The sequence below is a fragment of the Triturus cristatus genome, chromosome 5_2 (assembly GCF_964204655.1).
Source record: "Triturus cristatus chromosome 5_2, aTriCri1.1, whole genome shotgun sequence".
Taxonomy (NCBI): domain Eukaryota; kingdom Metazoa; phylum Chordata; class Amphibia; order Caudata; family Salamandridae; genus Triturus; species Triturus cristatus.
Window position 1 is genome coordinate 196892258 of NC_140588.1, and position 21129 is coordinate 196913386.

Consider the following 21129-nt stretch of genomic DNA (forward strand, 5'->3'; position numbering starts at 1 on the left):
TAGGACCGGTTTATGGCTATCAGCCGTCATCAGCCAGGATAGCTTGACTCCAGTGGCGTAGTGAGCACGGGTCCCACGTCTGGGAATACCCATCCCACTTAGGGCGAAAAGCGTTACAACAAACAAATGATAGACGGAATGCTGACAATGCAGACATTCTCCCCCAGTCAAGAGATCTGGGTTAAATCCATCGTTCTTTTGCCCACTACACCACCCCAGTTTAGACATGGCCATATGCAAATCAGTCTTGACCCTGTGCCTCATGGGAACAGTCCAGCCCGAACTGCCAAGCCATGTCTTCCCTGGACCGGAATCAAGCATCCTAGGACCGGTTTCTGGCTATCAGCCGTCATCAGCCAGGATAGCTTGACTCTAGTGGCGTAGTGAGCACGGGTCCCACGTCTGGGAATACCCATCCCACTTAGGGCGAAAAGCGTTACAACAAACAAATGATGGACGGAATGCTGACAATGCAGACATTCTCCCCCAGTCAAGAGATCTGGGTTAAATCCATCGTTCTTTTGCCCACTACACCACCCCAGTTTAGACATGGCCATATGCAAATCAGTCTTAACCCTGTGCCTCATGGGAACAGTCCAGCCCGAACTGCCAAGCCATGTCTTCCCTGGACCGGAATCAAGCATCCTAGGACCGGTTTCTGGCTATCAGCTGTCATCAGCCAGGATAGCTTGACTCCAGTGGCGTAGTGAGCACGGGTCCCACGTCTGGGAATACCCATCCCACTTAGGGCGAAAAGCGTTACAACAAACAAATGATGGACGGAATGCTGACAATGCAGACATTCTCCCCCAGTCAAGAGATCTGGGTTAAATCCATCGTTCTTTTGCCCACTACACCACCCCAGTTTAGACATGGCCATATGCAAATCAGTCTTGACCCTGTGCCTCATGGGAACAGTCCAGCCCGAACTGCCAAGCCATGTCTTCCCTGGACCGGAATCAAGCATCCTAGGACCGGTTTCTGGCTATCAGCCGTCATCAGCCAGGATAGCTTGACTCCAGTGGCGTAGTGAGCACGGGTCCCACGTCTGGGAATACCCATCCCACTTAGGGCGAAAAGCGTTACAACAAACAAATGATGGACGGAATGCTGACAATGCAGACATTCTCCCCCAGTCAAGAGATCTGGGTTAAATCCATCGTTCTTTTGCCCACTACACCACCCCAGTTTAGACATGGCCATATGCAAATCATTCTTGACCCTGTGCCTCATGGGAACAGTCCAGCCCGAACTGCCAAGCCATGTCTTCCCTGGACCGGAATCAAGCATCCTAGGACCGGTTTCTGGCTATCAGCCGTCATCAGCCAGGATAGCTTGACTCCAGTGACGTAGTGAGCACGGGTCCCACGTCTGGGAATACCCATCCCACTTAGGGCGAAAAGCGTTACAACAAACAAATGATGGACGGAATGCTGACAATGCAGACATTCTCCCCCAGTCAAGAGATCTGGGTTAAATCCATCATTCTTTTGCCCACTACACCACCACAGTTTAGACATGGCCATATGCAAATCAGTCTTGACCCTGTGCCTCATGGGAACAGTCCAGCCCGAACTGCCAAGCCATGTCTTCCCTGGACCGGAATCAAGCATTCTAGGACCGGTTTCTGGCTATCAGCCGTCATCAGCCAGGATAGCTTGACTCCAGTGGCGTAGTGAGCACGGGTCCCACGTCTGGGAATACCCATCCCACTTAGGGCAAAAAGCGTTACAACAAACAAATGATGGACGGAATGCTGACAATGCAGACATTCTCCCCCAGTCAAGAGATCTGGGTTAAATCCATCGTTCTTTTGCCCACTACACCACCCCAGTTTAGACATGGCCATATGCAAATCAGTCTTGACCCTGTGCCTCATGGGAACAGTCCAGCCCGAACTGCCAAGCCATGTCTTCCCTGGACCGGAATCAAGCATCCTAGGACCGGTCTCTGGCTATCAGCCGTCATCAGCCAGGATAGCTTGACTCCAGTGGCGTAGTGAGCACGGGTCCCACGTCTGGGAATACCCATCCCACTTAGGGCGAAAAGCGTTACAACAAACAAATGATGGACGGAATGCTGACAATGCAGACATTCTCCCCCAGTCAAGAGATCTGGGTTAAATCCATCGTTCTTTTGCCCACTACACCACCCCAGTTTAGACATGGCCATATGCAAATCAGTCTTGACCCTGTGCCTCATGGGAACAGTCCAGCCCGAACTGCCAAGCCATGTCTTCCCTGGACCGGAATCAAGCATCCTAGGACCGGTTTCTGGCTATCAGCCGTCATCAGCCAGGATAGCTTGACTCCAGTGGCGTAGTGAGCACGGGTCCCACGTCTGGGAATACCCATCCCACTTAGGGCGAAAAGCGTTACAACAAACAAATGATGGACGGAATGCTGACAATGCAGACATTCTCCCCCAGTCAAGAGATCTGGGTTAAATCCATCGTTCATTTGCCCACTACACCACCCCAGTTTAGACATGGCCATATGCAAATCAGTCTTGACCCTGTGCCTCATGGGAACAGTCCAGCCCGAACTGCCAAGCCATGTCTTCCCTGGACCGGAATCAAGCATCCTAGGACCGGTTTCTGGCTATCAGCCGTCATCAGCCAGGATAGCTTGACTCCAGTGGCGTAGTGAGCACGGGTCCCACGTCTGGGAATACCCATCCCACTTAGGGCGAAAAGCGTTACAACAAACAAATGATGGACGGAATGCTGACAATGCAGACATTCTCCCCCAGTCAAGAGATCTGGGTTAAATCCATCGTTCTTTTGCCCACTACACCACCCCAGTTTAGACATGGCCATATGCAAATCATTCTTGACCCTGTGCCTCATGGGAACAGTCCAGCCCGAACTGCCAAGCCATGTCTTCCCTGGACCGGAATCAAGCATCCTAGGACTGGTTTCTGGCTATCAGCCGTCATCAGCCAGGATAGCTTGACTCCAGTGACGTAGTGAGCACGGGTCCCACGTCTGGGAATACCCATCCCACTTAGGGCGAAAAGCGTTACAACAAACAAATGATGGACGGAATGCTGACAATGCAGACATTCTCCCCCAGTCAAGAGATCTGGGTTAAATCCATCGTTCTTTTGCCCACTACACCACCACAGTTTAGACATGGCCATATGCAAATCAGTCTTGACCCTGTGCCTCATGGGAACAGTCCAGCCCGAACTGCCAAGCCATGTCTTCCCTGGACCGGAATCAAGCATTCTAGGACCGGTTTCTGGCTATCAGCCGTCATCAGCCAGGATAGCTTGACTCCAGTGGCGTAGTGAGCACGGGTCCCACGTCTGGGAATACCCATCCCACTTAGGGCGAAAAGCGTTACAACAAACAAATGATGGACGGAATGCTGACAATGCAGACATTCTCCCCCAGTCAAGAGATCTGGGTTAAATCCATCGTTCTTTTGCCCACTACACCACCCCAGTTTAGACATGGCCATATGCAAATCAGTCTTGACCCTGTGCCTCATGGGAACAGTCCAGCCCGAACTGCCAAGCCATGTCTTCCCTGGACCGGAATCAAGCATCCTAGGACCGGTCTCTGGCTATCAGCCGTCATCAGCCAGGATAGCTTGACTCCAGTGGCGTAGTGAGCACGGGTCCCACGTCTGGGAATACCCATCCCACTTAGGGCGAAAAGCGTTACAACAAACAAATGATGGACGGAATGCTGACAATGCAGACATTCTCCCCCAGTCAAGAGATCTGGGTTAAATCCATCGTTCTTTTGCCCACTACACCACCCCAGTTTAGACATGGCCATATGCAAATCAGTCTTGACCCTGTGCCTCATGGGAACAGTCCAGCCCGAACTGCCAAGCCATGTCTTCCCTGGACCGGAATCAAGCATCCTAGGACCGGTTTCTGGCTATCAGCCGTCATCAGCCAGGATAGCTTGACTCCAGTGGCGTAGTGAGCACGGGTCCCACGTCTGGGAATACCCATCCCACTTAGGGCGAAAAGCGTTACAACAAACAAATGATGGACGGAATGCTGACAATGCAGACATTCTCCCCCAGTCAAGAGATCTGGGTTAAATCCATCGTTCATTTGCCCACTACACCACCCCAGTTTAGACATGGCCATATGCAAATCAGTCTTGACCCTGTGCCTCATGGGAACAGTCCAGCCCGAACTGCCAAGCCATGTCTTCCCTGGACCGGAATCAAGCATCCTAGGACCGGTTTCTGGCTACCAGCCGCCATCAGCCAGGATAGCTTGACTCCAGTGGCGTAGTGAGCACGGGTCCCACGTCTGGGAATACCCATCCCACTTAGGGCGAAAAGCGTTACAACAAACAAATGATGGACGGAATGCTGACAATGCAGACATTCTACCCCAGTCAAGAGATCTGGGTTAAATCCATCGTTCTTTTGCCTTGCATTGTCAGCATTCCGTGACGGCTTGATGACGGCTGATAGCCAGGGCTCTCGAGTAGCTTTCCAGTGGTATCACAGACTATTTCTTTTATATTACTTTTCACTAAATCCTGTTTGGTTTTCCAGGCTAGAAGCTTCCCACAGTTTTCCCCATATTCAAAATTGGCCAGCTTACTAACCTCCCACCTTTTCCTCAATCTTGTATCTAGCACCCCTATCAAATCTGTTTTGTAAGATAGCAAATTCTTATAGGTGTCACCCACCACTGTGTCTCCCTAAACAGTGAGCTCATGCTCTAACTTCTTAATTTTGGTCTCTATCTCTTCTACCTCTGCCCTATATCTCCTCTGCCTAGCAATTTGGATGGATGTTATATATCCTCTCAGGAAAGCCTTATAGGCGTCCCATACAATTTCTATTGAGGTGGTCTCCAAATTGATCAAAAAGAAGTTCTCTGTTTCTGTTGTTAATTGCTCTATTACTTCTCCCTCTAACAAAATAGTTCAATCTAGAGTCCATCTCTTATTCGCTATTTTAATTGGAAGTTTCAGGGCTAACGTTACTGCCGAATGATCAGACAGGTGCCCCCCTAAATGCTTCGTTTCTTTCACCCATCGCCTCAGCTTTATACTAATTAAGAAGAAGTCTAACCGGTACTTATGCCGATACATTTTATTATGAAGGGTATACCCTCTTCTTCTTCCCATTCTGTCCCTCCATATATCTATCCAACCCAACTGCTTCAATACGCTTATTTATTATTATTTTTTATTTTTTATAAACCTTTATTTATGTCAGTCTGGAACACAGCTATTCAGCCGACATCCCGGAGGTTCGGCAGCCAAGTAAGGACAACACATGGAAGTGTCCATAACTCTGGTGCAGGAAAAGACAAAGGTTCCTTTTTTGGAACAACCTAAAATAAATAACACAAGCAAGGCAGTGTACACAATAAACACGTGCAAGTTCCCGGTGGGAGCGCAGCCCCATTCTCAAACACAGAACAAAACCACCGGTCGGGCGGATGAGGGAGAAGCAGAGGCACTAGCAATGTAACATAATATCCTCATAGTAATCCCAAGTTGGAAGTAAGGCTAGGGGGAAAGGTGCTCCTTCAACGGTTCAGTGGCCGGGGGCAGACATATATCCCCCCTATACTGGTTCCATCGCCCCCATATCTTATGCCATTTCTTAGGCCGCCCCCGGGCACAGTACGCCGTCTTCTCCCTAAACATGCTCCAGTCCATATTTTCCATCCATGCTTCCACAGCGGGAGGTCTCTGAGAACCCCACAGTCGCGCAATATCACCCTTCGCCACCATATTTCCCAGGGTCACCCATTGAGTCTGCGCAACATCATAGTCAGTAGGACCCCAGACATTCAAAAGACAGCGCCGTGCCTCTGGCAACAGTGCAAAGCCCGTGATCTCCTGCATCACTACATGAATTCGCTTCCAGAACTCCGCAATCACACCACATTCCCATATGATATGTAAGAAGGTGCCCACCATCCCACAGCCCCTCTTACACAAACCATCCTCGGAGAAACCCATATGAATCAGTCGGGTGCCCGTGACATAGACTCTATGAAGTATCTTAAGCTGCACTAGCCTTAGCCGTGCCGGGATCGCGACCTCCTTAGGAGAGGAAATGGCATACTGCCAGTCCTCATCATCCAGTTCAAGACCGTCCCTAGTCCACTGATCACGCACCCCGAGGAGAAGGTCGGTCCGGACGTTAACAAGCTTCTTATAGATTAAGGAGATTGTACTCTCCGGCATATGGCCATCCAGAATCCGATCCTCCAAAGGAGAGGACTCGGGCACAGCCTCCCCCTCGACGAGGACGGACCGCAGAGCGTGGCGCACCTGTGCGTACCGGAAATATTCCGTAGCCTCCAGATCGTACTCCGTCCGTAGCTCATCAAACGATTTCACTCATCCCTTAACCAGAAGATCCCCCACTCTGGAAATCCCAATCAGGTCCCATTTCTCAAACCCCTTTGTGTGCCAAAGTTTCCCCAACACATCGGAATCAAACAACGGAGTGGCGCGGGTAAGCCTATCCTTCCAACCCAACGAGTTCGTAACAGCCTTCCACACGTGTACCGCCGTCTTGGTCGGTCCCGTGAGGGACCCATCCATCGACCTGGAGTAGAGTGCTCTAAAGTAATTACCCCCGCGCAGCAACCATCGGTCCATAGCAAAGCCGGGGCTCAGCGCCGGTCCGTAGACGCCGTGGTTGATAGCACTTAACTGGGTGGCCCAGTAGTATCGCCTGATGTCAGGAAGCGCGATACCCCCATCGTACCACGGAAGGGTCAGTTTTGCAATAGCTATACGCGGTCGGCCCTCCCACAGCAGCGAGCGCTGGAGGCTCTCAACCTCCCGAAAATAGCTGGCCGGGACCAGCTCCAGAGTATTCTGCAGGGCATTCAATACGCTTATTAAAGAGGATCTCATTTTATAGTTTTGTACTGATCTGCTGTCATAAGTTCTGTCCAACAGAGGGTCTAAGACCAAATTAAAATCTCCTGCCAATATTAAAGGGTCACTGAATGTTAGTAGCTCTACAAAAAGTTCCCTTAGCGGTGCTGGATCATCCAGATTAGGTCAATAATAGCCTGCCACTGTAAACTTGTGTGTGTAAAAATCTGTAAAAGCTGGATCAAGAGTACTCTCCCAACTTTTTAAGACTGGGTAAACTCGATTAAGTACACAATGAAATTAGATAGTGCTACTCGGAGGAGAAAAAAAGATTTTTGGTTGCCATGTAGGAGTTAGCTTGACATTCTTTAACATCTGAGATTCACCTGTCCAATGATTATGCCTTATCACAGATTTACTTTACCACTCGGGTCAGTTAAAGGGGCTAGCCAGAGAGAAGAATTGAACAGACTGAATACAAGAGGTTCTGTGTAAAGCGCAGCCATGCAGATCAGAGCCCTCTTGCTGGTGCCAAACAATCAAAAGGGGGGCAGCAGAGACTAAATAATCATGGCTCTGGGACCATCTAATGGCGTATGATTGAAAAAAAGAGTAGGAAGCTAATTCTTCAAGGGAGCGATGAGCAATATACAGAGTGACATGTAGGTCAGTTTATAACAGTTTCTGTCATAAACGGACCTACATGTCCCTCTGCATATTGCTCATCACTCCCTTGAAGAATTATCTTCGTACTCTTCAACGTAGTGCCCCCCACAGGGTCATTTTTTTAATGGACCTTTTGGCCACACCAGAACCATTGTTTTCTAAAACGCCTTACCACCCCAGGTTCACGTATTGGGGTATGCTTGTTTTTCTCTATTACTTGATATAAACAGATCGTTTTTTCCATGTCAGCGGTCTCAAGGGGGGTGTGGTTACAGTACGGACATCCGCCTATGGCGTCATTTCCCCCGCTTGAACTACAAATCCCGCTTGAATCATGGGATATGTAGTTTTTTTGTACGTTTGGGTAATTTTGCTAATAGTTAGCCAGTAAAGGAAGGCATTTCGCTATGCCACTATGCTGAAAGTTCAATATAGTAAATGTTTATAGGGATCAGGTGGAAACTCATTTACATAAATATTTACAGGGCTGACGTCACATCAATTTAACTATACAGGAGATAGTAGGCCACATTCCTGCTCCCTGTGTAGTTTTAACTACCAATCCTGCTTGGAACATGGGATTTGAAGTTTTTTGTGAATTTGGCATTGTGTCTATGATCAGGCATTAGGAGACTATGCTATCATACTGGGTAATATGGCTAATGGTTAGCCAGTAAAGAATGGTATTTCGTTATACCATTACGCTGGAAATGCATTCCCACAGATGTTTATAGGGCTCAGTTGGAAACCTATTTACATTAATTTTTACTGGGTTGTCGTCTCGCCAATTTAACTATACAGGAGCTAGTAGGCCACATTCATGTGTATTATGGCTTTGAGGATGATAGTTTAACTTTTAGTCCTCATTTTGTTTCTGAATCTCTTGTCTCGTCACCATATTGGTGTGCCTGGATGGTTTTTCTTTATTTACACGGGGGTAACATGATGCACCGAAGGGAGTGGATATGTAGCTATGAAAACTCATGTAATTCTATCTTCTGCTCAGTGTGTTCCATGGGATGGAGTCATTCAAACCATGATGGTCAGTTTTTAGTTTGTAGACCCATCGTTGTTCCTTTTCCAACAGCCTCTTTGACGTCGGACTCACCCAGCTCGTCACAGAACCAACACACACCGCAAGACACACCTTGGACCCCATCTTCACCACGACCGACAGAATTAAGTACAAATCCACCACCCAGCTTACATCAACTGACCACTCCATCATCCACTTCTAAATCAACACACCTCAAATCAACTGCCCTACCATGTTCAGCACTATAAGCTGCTGCTGGAGCAAAATCATTGAAGCAGACTGGCTCGTTGCCCTCAGTACTGATCAGTCTAGCCCCACAGACAACCTAGACAAGGACATCAACAACTTCAACAACTGGATCAAGAACTGTGTGGACTCCCTCGCACCCATTAAACCCAATCAGCATAGCAGATCAAACAAGCAAGCCAGCTGGTACTCAGAAGACCTCTGAGACACCAAACAACACTGTAAACATCTAGAAAGGAAATAGAGAGCCAGCCCTGACACCACCAACAGAACTACCTACAAGGCTGCACTCAGACGCTATCACCAGCAAATTAGAGATACCAAGAAAAAAGCACTAGTGTAATCTTCAACTGCTGCAATGAGATCTTCTCAATGATCAAGGATTTCACTTCGCCATCAGCCACTGTCAAGAACATTGCTAGCTTCCAAAGACTCTGCGACAACCTATCCAACTTCTTCCACATCAAAATTGCAAACATCTATAGAAACTTTGCACACCAACACAACCCCAGGACTCTCATAGCTAACCTATCTACCACCAATCAAGATGGCCACCCGACTGAATGGACAACCATCAACAGAAACGACACAGTAGCAATCATGCAGACCCTCAACTCAGGGGCCCCAACGGCCCCATGCCCCCACCACATCAGCAACCTGGGAACATCACTAATCAGCACCACCCTGACCTCCATCAACATCTCCATCATGTCCACCACTTTCCAGGATGAATGGACACATTCAGAAATCGATGTTCTTCTCAAGAATCCCATAACTGACATGAATCATCGGAGTAAATTGTGAGCTATTTCTCTGATCCACAGCCAAAGTAATTAAGAAGGCCCATAAATAAAAAAAAAGGTAAGTATGGTGTGAGTTTCACACATCCCCACCTTTATACCATAGTGATTATAATCATTTTGGTGCTCACACGCTATTCTCACATCTGTTGCCACAACGTGTATTGGCAAGATCCTGGACAGAACTGTTGAACCTAGCCCAAGCTATATCATAAAATTAACAGTGGGGAGCTCGCTGTGTGTATGACCAGATTAGTTTGTAAAATGGGTGCCCGGTTTCATATCAATACAACAAATAATTTAGAACAATTACTCCATCCTTATATATTCCTTCATTAATCAAGAGTCCTGACTTCATGGAACATGGTAAGTCATTATTTAACTTCTTCTTGATACAGTCACAAAGTCAATACAGTTGTTCCAGCAGTGACAAATTACTGATGATTCAGCTAGTAATAACAGATTACAGATGAATCAGCCGACACATGTTTTGTCCAACATGTGGACTTCTTCAAGGCTATGTCTAGGAGATTATTGTTATCCCAGATGTAAAGTATTAAAAAGTAGAAAACCATGATTCTTCCGAAAAGTAAGCCTAATTGTACTTGGACCAAAGTAGACCTGCTGTAAGCGTGATTTTCCAGCCATTTAAATAAAAAAAACACTGAGCGTCATGACAAAATCTCCTTTTGTTTACTTTGAGTACGTTGAATTTCCAAATTGGGATGTTTCTCTCAAATTTAAATGCAGCCAAGGAGCTGTCCCACATAGGTAAAGGAGATCACTGCTGCTTTCACTTGGATGTTAATTTGAGGCAGATAAGCACACATGGCTTTACCAGGAATTTAATCTCACAGGAGTCACTGTTCCTTTGGAAAAGAAATAAAGAGAAAAAAGACAAAAACTATGGTTGTTTTAATCCTATGTTTACTGGGGACAGTGTGTCCTGATCTTGGAGTCCTCACACACCTCAAAGGATGTCATGCTTCATCATTGGGCAATGCTCCTCGTTGACCCAGCGCTGCAATGCCCTACAGGTTCACCGAAGGGTCACTTTATAAGAGATCTTTTCCGGATAAAGCCGTATGGGTGCGTGGGGGTGAGTGGCAGTGATGTCCTAACGTGAAGTCTAAAAGATGACTGGAGGGTGGCTAAACAATTTATTAGAGAAAAAGTCCCTCTGCTATCAGTAAAATGCTGTATAATGTTCAGGATCACGAGTCACTGGACCTTTATTTGGATGCTCGTCCCCCCTTCCCCCATTACTTTTTACCAGGAATTCTTCAGGCAGCAAAAATTATTAGATCAACCATGAGCAGGAAAGAAGCTAGCAACACTGAGAAACGCTAATCCCTAAGGAGCACTCTACAAACATAGGAGCATCAAACCTCCTGTTTTTCATCATGCTCTATGGTATCTCGCCTCTCAAGTACCCAGGCACTCTCATGCACACTCCATACAATCAGGAGGAAATTGGAAACTCAGTCATGACATACCACTGATTTTATACCAGGTACAATCAGTAGGCAGTCTTTCCACTGGAGTGTGCATATAAAAAAGGCACCTATCTCACTACAATAGTCAGATGCCATCAACTTCTAGTAATGTCAGGTCCTGATTAAGTGAGCAGTAGCCTCCCATGTTAAAAGAAATTCTACTTTATGTGTATGTGATAAACATGGCTAAATCATGAAGAGCTCTTGTAGGGAGAGCTGTGATAGTCTCATACACAAGAAATTATACTGGGCCTGCCAGTAAAAGAGATGGTTAAATGAACAGTATGAAGACAAAAGGCCAAGTGATCAGGAAGGACACAAATATCTATAGGAAAAATGTTCCAAAGTGTGGAACAGTCTTAGAAAAAACCTGTTTCGCGGAGGCATAACATTGAAAACTTGGATGTCTAAATTGTGAGCCGCTTTCGGTATTAGTCTTTAGGGAGATTGTTGGTGACATAAACGAGCTTGCCATGGGTATAGGCTTTGGAGGCTGTGCACAAAATGTTAACGTGGTTCAGAAGTGGAGTAGGAGTCACTTAGATTAAGCAATATCAATGGAATGTGACAAAATTATCACATAACAAAAATCAAAGAAGCAGATAGATTTTTGGAGGGTGAAAGTATTGAAAAGGGTAAATCAATGAAGGTAAATCAACCCCAGGTCAGGAACGAGGGCCCAGTGAGTGACACTCAATCAAAAGGATCGAAAAAGGTTCTATTTATCTCACAGGAAAAACTGGTACAACCATCATATCAGTACAGAGTTTAAAAAATAGGGACCAATGTGGAAACAGCAGTGAGCCAGGATTTAAAAGTAGAAGGGAAAAACAAAAGTTGTGAAAAGATGAAACCAGGGCAACAAGGAATAACGTTTAAAGAAATGAATAGATTGTCCTTGACACTGCAAAGGCAGCTCCATATATGATGAACAAGCTTTTCAGATAGGACAATGTAGTAGATCTGATTGTCATCATAGAATTGCAGAGATACACTCGCTCCAACAGCCACAACACTCGCCATCTCCTAGTAGGTGTTAAAAAAAACGAAAGCAAACATTGTCGCGTAAGGGGCAGCATTCCATAACACTGGGAGAAGGACATTGATCTGGAAGCACACCTATCAAGAAACAGAAATCTGAATACGATGGAGAGATAGAATTAATACAACTCCAAGACACAAGAACCTGCATTCATGTCCACAATAACTTTGGAATTAAGTACCACGATAGTTGAGTATTTCAAGCCACTGCAAAGAGGAAGACCAGGAAATAGGCTATCCTTCCAATCAGCAAGCTAATAGAATCATTCTCGACCAGCAGGATAAGATATCTCACTGCTGATCTACGAGGAAAATCTGACTGATGACAAAATAAGAGCTTGTGCTTAGTTGTGATTTGGTGGGTATTGCTGCACAGTGTTTAATAACCATGCCTAAGGTTTGAAGAGTGGCAAGATACTTAGAATTGAACAAATCTTCGGGGTCTATCATGGGCATTTTCAACTGTGGGTGTACTTGGCCTCCCTTCAACAGTCAAGAAGCAATACTTGAGAAATATGGGTAATAATGATGTGAAGGAAAAGTTGGAACAGGGAAACAGAAATTGGCTTCAGCTGGGTACCAGATACAACGGGCCCGATTCACAGAACTAACTTAAGACAAAATCCTAAACTTACTACCATTTTGGTATTCACAGAAGGCTCTTACTCATTTTGGTATTCACAGAAGGCACTTACTCATTTCGGTATTCACAGATGTTAGGAGTCCTAACTTTAGGACTCCTAAATGCCTTCTGTGAATACCGAAAGTCTTAAAATTAGGATTTTTCTCAGTTTAGTAGTAGTATAGTTAGGACTCCTAAATGCCTTTTGTGAATACCGAAAGTCTTAAAATTAGGATTTTTCTCAATTTAGTAGTAGTAAAGTTAGGACTCCTAACTTTAGGACTCCTAAATGCCTTCTGTGAATACCGAAATACTTAAAATTAGGATTTTTCTCAGTTAAGTAGTAGTATAGTTAGGACCCATAAATCTAGGACTCCTATATGCCTTCTGTGAATACCGAAAGTCTTAAAATTAGGATTTTTCTCAATATAGTAGTAGTAAAGTTAGGACTCCTAACTTTAGGACTCCTAAATGCCTTCTGTGAATACCGAAAGCCTTAAAATTAGGATTTTTCTCAGTTTAGTAGTAGTAAAGTTAGGAGTCCTAACTTTAGGACTACTAAACTGAGAAAAATCCTAATTTTAGGACTTTCGGTATTCACAGAAGGCATTTAGGAGTCCTAAAGTTAGGACTACTAACTTCTGTGAATACCGAAGTGAGTAAGTGTCTTCTGTGAATACCAAAATGAGTAAGTGCCTTCTGTGAATATGAAAATGGTAGGATTTTATCTTAAGTTAGTTCTGTGAATCGGACCCAACATCTTAAAAGTAACCTGGGGCTATCACAAAAACAAGGATAGAACAAAAAATTTCAAGGGCATATTTACAAGCCCCTTGCGCCACCAGTGCATGACTTTGTGTGAAGCACCGGCGGCGCATCTTGCTGCCCCATATGTACAAAGACACAAACAGCCACCCTGCGTGGCTTTTCCTGTCCTTGTAAATACAGCCCCTTTACATGCAGCACTTTGCCTGAAATGGGCGTACTATGGGTGTTGCTGTGGGTGTTCCCACGCGACACCCATGGAGCCTGACAGATTCCCAGAATCGTAAACTTGGGAATGTGTCAGAATGCTACACTGAGGAGAAATGTTTTTATTTATCCTCATTTTTTACTCTTTCTATGCGTGCTGCAGAATTAGAGGAAATTACCTCTAATGATTGTTTTAGTGCAGGAAGGTTTCCCTTACTGCACAAAAACAATCTCCCCGCAATGCAGGCACCCTTGCACTATGGTACAAGGGTGCCTGCATCAGCGCATGGCAGCCAATTGTGTGCCAGCGAAGGGGGGAGCACAGGGATTTGTCATATTGTTGTAAATATGATGCAGTCCTGTGCTTTGTAAGTGACTCAGTGAGGTGCAGCAAAATGGCTTGCGGCACTGCGCTGAGTCACTTTATTGTAAATAAGGCCCGCAAACTTTAAGGTACCACCCTTCCACTCCAAGACCACCGAGATCATCTGTGGCGTTCCTCAGGGATCTTCCCTCAGCCCGACGCTGTTCAATATCTACATGGCACCACCCGCCCACGTCGCACGACAACACTGCCTCAACATTATCTCCGACGCTGACGACACCCAGCTGATCATATCCCTCACCGAAGACCCCCACACTGCCAAAGCCAACCTACACAGAGGAATGAAGGCCGTCGCAGAATGGAGGAAGCACAGCAGGCTGAAGCTGAACTCTGATAAGACGGAGGTCCTCATCCTTGGCCGCACCCCTCAGCCTGGGACGACTCCTGGTGGCCAACATCGCTGGGAACAGCCCCAGAACCCAGTGACCACGCACGTAACCTGGGGGTCATCCTCGACTCCGCCCTCTCCATGGCCAAGCAAGTCAACGTCGTATCCGCGTCCAGCTTCAACACCCTTCGAATGCTCCGCAGGATCTTCAAATGGATCCCCTCCGACACAAGAAAAACTGTCACCCAGGCCCTCGTCACCAGCAGACTGGACTACGGGAACACCCTCTACGAAGGAACAACAACCAAGCTCATGAGACGGCTGCAACGCATCCAGAACGCCTCAGCACAACTGATCCTTGACGTCCCCCGACGCAGTCACATCACACCCCACCTGAGAAGCCAGCACTGGCTCCCCATCAACAAGAGGATCCCCTTCAAACTCCTCATCCACGCACACAAAGCCCTACACTACGCCGGACCAGCATACCTCAACGACTGACTCAGCTTCTACACCCCCACCCGCAGCCTCCGCTCTGTCAACCTCGCCCTTGCCACAGTTCCACGCATCCGGAAAACCACCGCCGGCGGCAGATCCTCCTCCCACCTCGCCGCCAAGACCTGGAACACTCTCCCCACCGACCTACGACAGACCCAGGACCTGCTTTCCTTCAGAAGATTTCTCAAGACCTGGCTCTTCGATCAGTAGCAGCACCCCCCCCCCAGCGCCTTGAGACCCTCACGGGTATGTAGCGCGCTTTACAAATGTTATGATTGGTTGATTGATTGTCATATTGTTGTAAATATGACGCAGTCCTGTGCTTTGTAAGTGACTCAGTGAGGTGCAGCAAAATGGCTTGCGGCACTGCGCTGAGTCACTTTATTGTAAACTAGGCCCGCAAACTTTAAGGTAGATAATTCATTTCAGATTAGGGTAAACACAAACACAGATTTTCAATTTTATTGAGGAAGTATAAATACAAATATAATCCATTTTTAGGGAAACTATGTTGACTTCATTGACTCCGACAGAGGTTACTACTATTTCAAATGGATGGAGTGGACGTTTGACTGATATAAAAAATGTTAATGGTAGGTTTTAGCCTTTTCTCCTGTTGCCAGAAGGTATGATACTTTCCCTATAGATAATTGCAGAGTTAACATTTGCAGTTCTAATTTATATAATGATTTCAAAATTTCAATTAAATTCTCAATCCAAGCCGAATCAGGGTTTTAAATGTTAAGATTTCTGATAACAATTCCGGACTGTTTGTTCATATGGTTTTTCTTGCAAATGGTATTGTTGCTTTAGATTCAGGGAAAACATTTGATGAAATAGTGTCTTCTAGAATAGTCTCTTCAATAGTATAGAATGACATGCTTTGGCACCTAAATAAAAAAAAAAAATTCACTGTGTACACTTCCAAATTCAAATATATTTGTCAACTGCACAATGTCTAAAGCCTTTAATATTTTATAGGGGCCAGGCAGGAATTCCTGATTTCTTTTCTCCTTTTCTGTTTCTCCTTGAATCGTACTATGTGATTCAAGAATGCAAAAGATGTTAGGGGTAGCAAATCCAGGGGTGCTGGATCCAAGATGGCCGACAGGTGAGGAGCTCCGGCTGGGAGATCCCGGGCTAGGGATTGCCTTCTTGGCTATAATCCCCTGGATTCTACCCCCTCCTTGACCCTTTATACATACCTGGGCTTCTATGGACCGCGGTTCTTTGATTCTCCAATTCCCGCGTTGGAATTCGAGTCCTTCAAAAAAGAGGAGGAACCAAGAGCTTTTTAATGAGGTCCTGCACCGTGCTCCGAGGAATAGAGAACAAAACCAAGGGATGCAGTTCCTCTAGGGTAGCAGGGGAGTGGGAGGGGGGAGAGCGATTAGTCTCTATAGAATGCCCTCACACACCTAGCAAGGTGTCATGCTTCATCATAGGGCTGTGCTCCTCGTCGGGCCGGCGCTGCAATGCCCGACGGGCTCCCGCAAAGGGGCTCTTTTTCGGAGATCTTTTATAGAGACAGCCGTATGGGTGCGTGGGGGTCAGTGCAACAGGTGTAGTGAGTGGTGGTGTAGTGAGTTAAAATAGGTATGGTATTGCCAGACGATGAACCATTTTATTCTGATGGTATACCAGCCTAAGTAAAAATAGGTGATCCCAAGGGATTATAATGATCCCTAGGGAGATCAGACGGTCGACATGTTTCTTGCTCTATGCCCAAGCGGGTCGGTGGCAATTCATCAGGACCATGTGAGGAAGTGCTCAAAAAAATGTGTATCAACTCTACTACATAATTGGTGAAGCAGAAATTGTCAATACATCACCATGCAATCCATAGGGTCCCTAAGAGTAGTGGACCCGTTGTTGCGGTACCCCATTTGGGACAGAACTTGATGTACGGGTTCGCCTGGCGGCCAGGGAGCGCCTGTCAGATTGTGGGCGCATTCACGGCCGGAATCCTACTGCGGCTCAGGAATTCGAGTCCTGCCTCAGCAACTTCTGAGGATCAGTGATTTTCTACTGACCGTGGAGACCTAGCAAACTTGGCTGATGCCCGGTGGAGCTACCCAGGTACCTACAGAGGAGATTGGCTGCAGATCTCACCCTCGGACGTCACCTACCCAGCCGGACATTGGGCACACTTTCCTTTGTCTCTCCGCTGTGTCTCCTTCCTCCCTCGCCTTTCCGATGACTCATCGATGATCTGCCAATGGCGGAGCCTTTCAGTGCTGCCGATGCCCGGTGAAGATGCCTCAGTGGCTGTGGAGGGGATTGGCAGGGGATGACCCCTGTGACCGTCTCCTGCCTTACGGGTCTGACTGCAGTTGCTTGACCTCTTGCTTCCTCTTCCGGAATGGCGACTTGGGACGCGCCTGTGTTGTACCTGCTGCCTTCCTCTTCCGGGGCTGCTGCCTTGGCGCCTGAGCTGACTTCCCCTGACATTGCGGCATACCGTATCGACGATACTACTACCCCTTTAGCCTGAGCGTGTACATGTTAACGACCTGATTGTGATGGGCGACCTTGAGCCTTCCTTGCTCCGGTGGCTGCCTCCTCCATTCAGCCATGCTCCATGGAGTCAGCTCCCTTGTGGTTTTTTGGATCAGACTTTTTTTGCGTATCCCGCCATTTTGTGATTATGCTATCAGTGCCCGTGACCCGGGTCCTCCATCTTGGTGGCTTTGGCCGATTCTCATGCTGCTGGACTGCGCTCTGTGTCGCCTGACTGACCTTTACCCCAAGTTGACTCCCCATTGGGTCCCCTTCACCCTTCTCATCTTGTACAGTCACCTCGACACCGGAATGCTGTTGATCGCTGGTCCCTAGCCGGTTTGTCTGACTTTCACTTTAATCTTTTTGGGTTCCCTGAAGTTCTTTCCCCCCTGCCGGTCTGCCTCTCCCGATCTTCATTCCAACCCCTTTTTACCATTCCCCCTCGACCTTCTTTTCCCCATAGGACGTGTGTATACGCTATGCAATGCTCTATTAACTCATGTTACTGTGCACTGTGTAGATGCTAATCCTCATATACAGCGCTCTGATACCTCCGGGTCTAGCCAGCACTATCTAAAACTCTGCAAATAAATAAACAAACAAATAACAAATGTAAATATGTGGAAACTCTTTACTTATGCTAATCATGCTATGCTATACATTTGCAATCTAAAAAGTTTCCTTTCCTAAAGGCACGGTTTTCCAGATATTCTGAGGAACACATATTCATTTGTATTCTTCACACACTATGCCAGTCAGAAAGCATTCCGACCGAATCGGTCTCGGAATGGTTTCTGACCAAATCAGATCCGGCGAGTCCGACTGACCAAGATGCTTCCGGATACGATTCGGTCGGACTCTCATTGACTTCAATTGGAGCCTGCGTTCCAACCGAATACAAAGGCTCCCACTGAAGAAAGGGGTGGTTGGGGACAATGGTGCACCCTGTGGTGGGCACCCCTTAGTGCCTGCCACACTGTTTAATGTTTGGAAAGGGGGGTCCCTTGGATACCCCCACGGGCCTTGTTAGGAAGGCTCTGGGTGAAGGGGGGCCTACTACGGCCCCCCAAAGTCAGATTACGACTGATTCAGAAAGGTTGCCCAAATCTGACATCGTAATCGCTTGGTCAGAAATGCGGTCCGTAGACTTGTAGGAATCCAAACTGACTCGGAAAGTCCAAACACTTAACGAACATCGTAATCGGTCGTTCAAAAACCTTTCCAAATCAGCAATACGGGTTCCAAATCGTATTTGGCAGACTCGAATCCGATTCAGAGCCTTTCTGAAGGGCTTCGTAATCGACCCCTATATAATTAAGGGTAAAATTTGCAAGGGATGCACAAGTATTTATTGAACAACTATGACATACATATTATGGGGATGATCCCTAATGTAGGGAAAGGAAAATGTTACTATTTAATAGACATGTTTGTAGTTTCCGTTGGTGGCCTGCAGTCTTTGGAGATTCAGTTTCTCGGTATGCTGCATAGATACTTGGATTCCAAGGCCTCACCCTAGAGTCCAGCATTGCTGGTCCTTCCCAAGAGTCATGGCAGGCAAATTCCATCCTGCCTCAGGTACTTGCAATTACCTTATTTGAGGGAGCGTCTTTATTGCACAAAGGCAATTCCAACTTCCTACCTAAGCAGACAGTGGACTCCTTCCTTCAAGGCAGGTTCAAGCTCCTACTGGTATGCTGAAGAATTGGGAAACAACCTTTACAATGCATCATTTACAACTCAAGCTGTTACAACGATGCATTGTAACATCGCATGCCATTACAACGCAAGTCGTTATAATAACTTGCGGTAGGGGGCATAAGATGTTGGATTTGTTGGATTTTCAATCCAATACCTTCCCTTCTGTTGCACACCCTGGAGTTGGAATAATAAATTATACTATTCCAAACTCCAGAGCCCCCCCACCACAAGTCGTTGTAACGACTTGCGTTGTAATGTCATGCGATGTAACAACATGTCGTTGTAACGACTTGCGTTGTAAATGCATACGTTGTAAAGACTGCTATTCTGGAGAATTACCCAGATTTTTGGTCCCAAATCTGGTGAAGGGGAATTGGTAGTCAATACCCTAACCATGGAGCACAAAAGAGTTTTCAGTCACCACTGAAACGTCACCCCAGATTATGGCAAAACATCTTGCAATGGTGGATGGTAGTTTCTGTCCCGTATTAAACTTCATTGGCAGACAGAGCTTGTGCATTCCACATGTCCAACTCTGGGATCAGGTTAGGCAGTTGCTCCTTTTATGCCTTATTCCAGGCTGGCTCAGCAATGTTCTTTGTCTTTCAGTGTCAACAGGAAGTTGGGGCGTATTTGGGAACTCCAGAACAAAGGTACAAAAGAGAGAGAGGCGTCCCCACTTAACCTTGTGTTGGTACGGCTGCTGGGAAATGACACAGTGAGGGGGGAGGTTAGGGTTTTTCCCACATCACAAAAAGGACCCTCAGTCTCCTACTTCCACATCCTCAAGTTTGGTCCATTTCTAAAAGGCCTCAAGGCCTCAGTAGTGCTGGGGAGAGGTTCTACAGTTCACATTGCTGTCAGGGGCTCTCTCCAAGCCTCAATCTTAGGTTTTACTCTAGTGCAGAACATAAATAATGGATTCCTCTGTAGCCACCCCCATAGGTCACAAGCAGCCTCCACACACAGACTTCTGTGCACACCTAATTTTCATGCATATCATCCATGTCCATCGTGGATATAGCGAAGGACCCAGGTGCAGGGTACTGTCAAATCAATTAAAATACACAGGAAAGGCTGGAAGTCATCTCTTCATGGCAGACGAGGGTAAAAACACTTCCCTAGATACTGATATTTAATTGCAAATTTCCACTTATGCTAAATTGACAGAATAATGTTAGGGTGAAGCATATGTACAAACTCAGTAAATAGTGGATGTACAAAAATCAATGATGTAAAACAAACACTCGCAGATTTAGTAATTTTTGTGAGAATGGCCCTAAATTGTTAATTGTGAGCCAGATTATCATATATTTTACTAAACCTCCTTGTCTAGACATATAGGGCTTAATTTAGAACGACATTTTGAAATCTCCAAGCGAAGGTTGTTACTTCACTTGGGTGCAGATTTACCAATTTCAAGAATTCATAAATACTTCCTAGAATATTCCAGATTATGTTTTGTGACGTCCAAACTACGCCATGTAGATGCATTTTCTCTTCCTTAATTTCCCATGGGGTACAATTAAAGCTGCAGTGTCACCGTTTTTTGTTGTTGCAATCCCGCTTTTATTTATGTATTTTTATCTTTGAAAGGGAAAATATTTGTCCTCCACTGGAAAACTACTTCCCCAGCACTCTCGACAATTTTGGGAGTGTCCCCTTCCCATTCCCACCGTGAAAACAAACAAACTCCCGCCCTTCACAAGAGAACATCTTTGACGTTTTCCGGTGTAGAAATAAATCGAAGAGGATTCTGTGGAGTCCCACTAACTTAGGGCATCCTTGCTTTGAATACCCACTCCCCACTGTTTTAGTGGATTTACCTACGTGTCATTGTACACCACACTGGGCATGTCTACATTGATATGAGTGCAGAGTCACCCCTTGGTAATTCATTGCTCCTATGGCTTTGTGAATTGTGCCCATAGGGTAATAGAACTACCAAGGACATATCTCTTTATCCCTCTGTTGCTTAATGGCCTTATTATGAAACTTAATCATTGC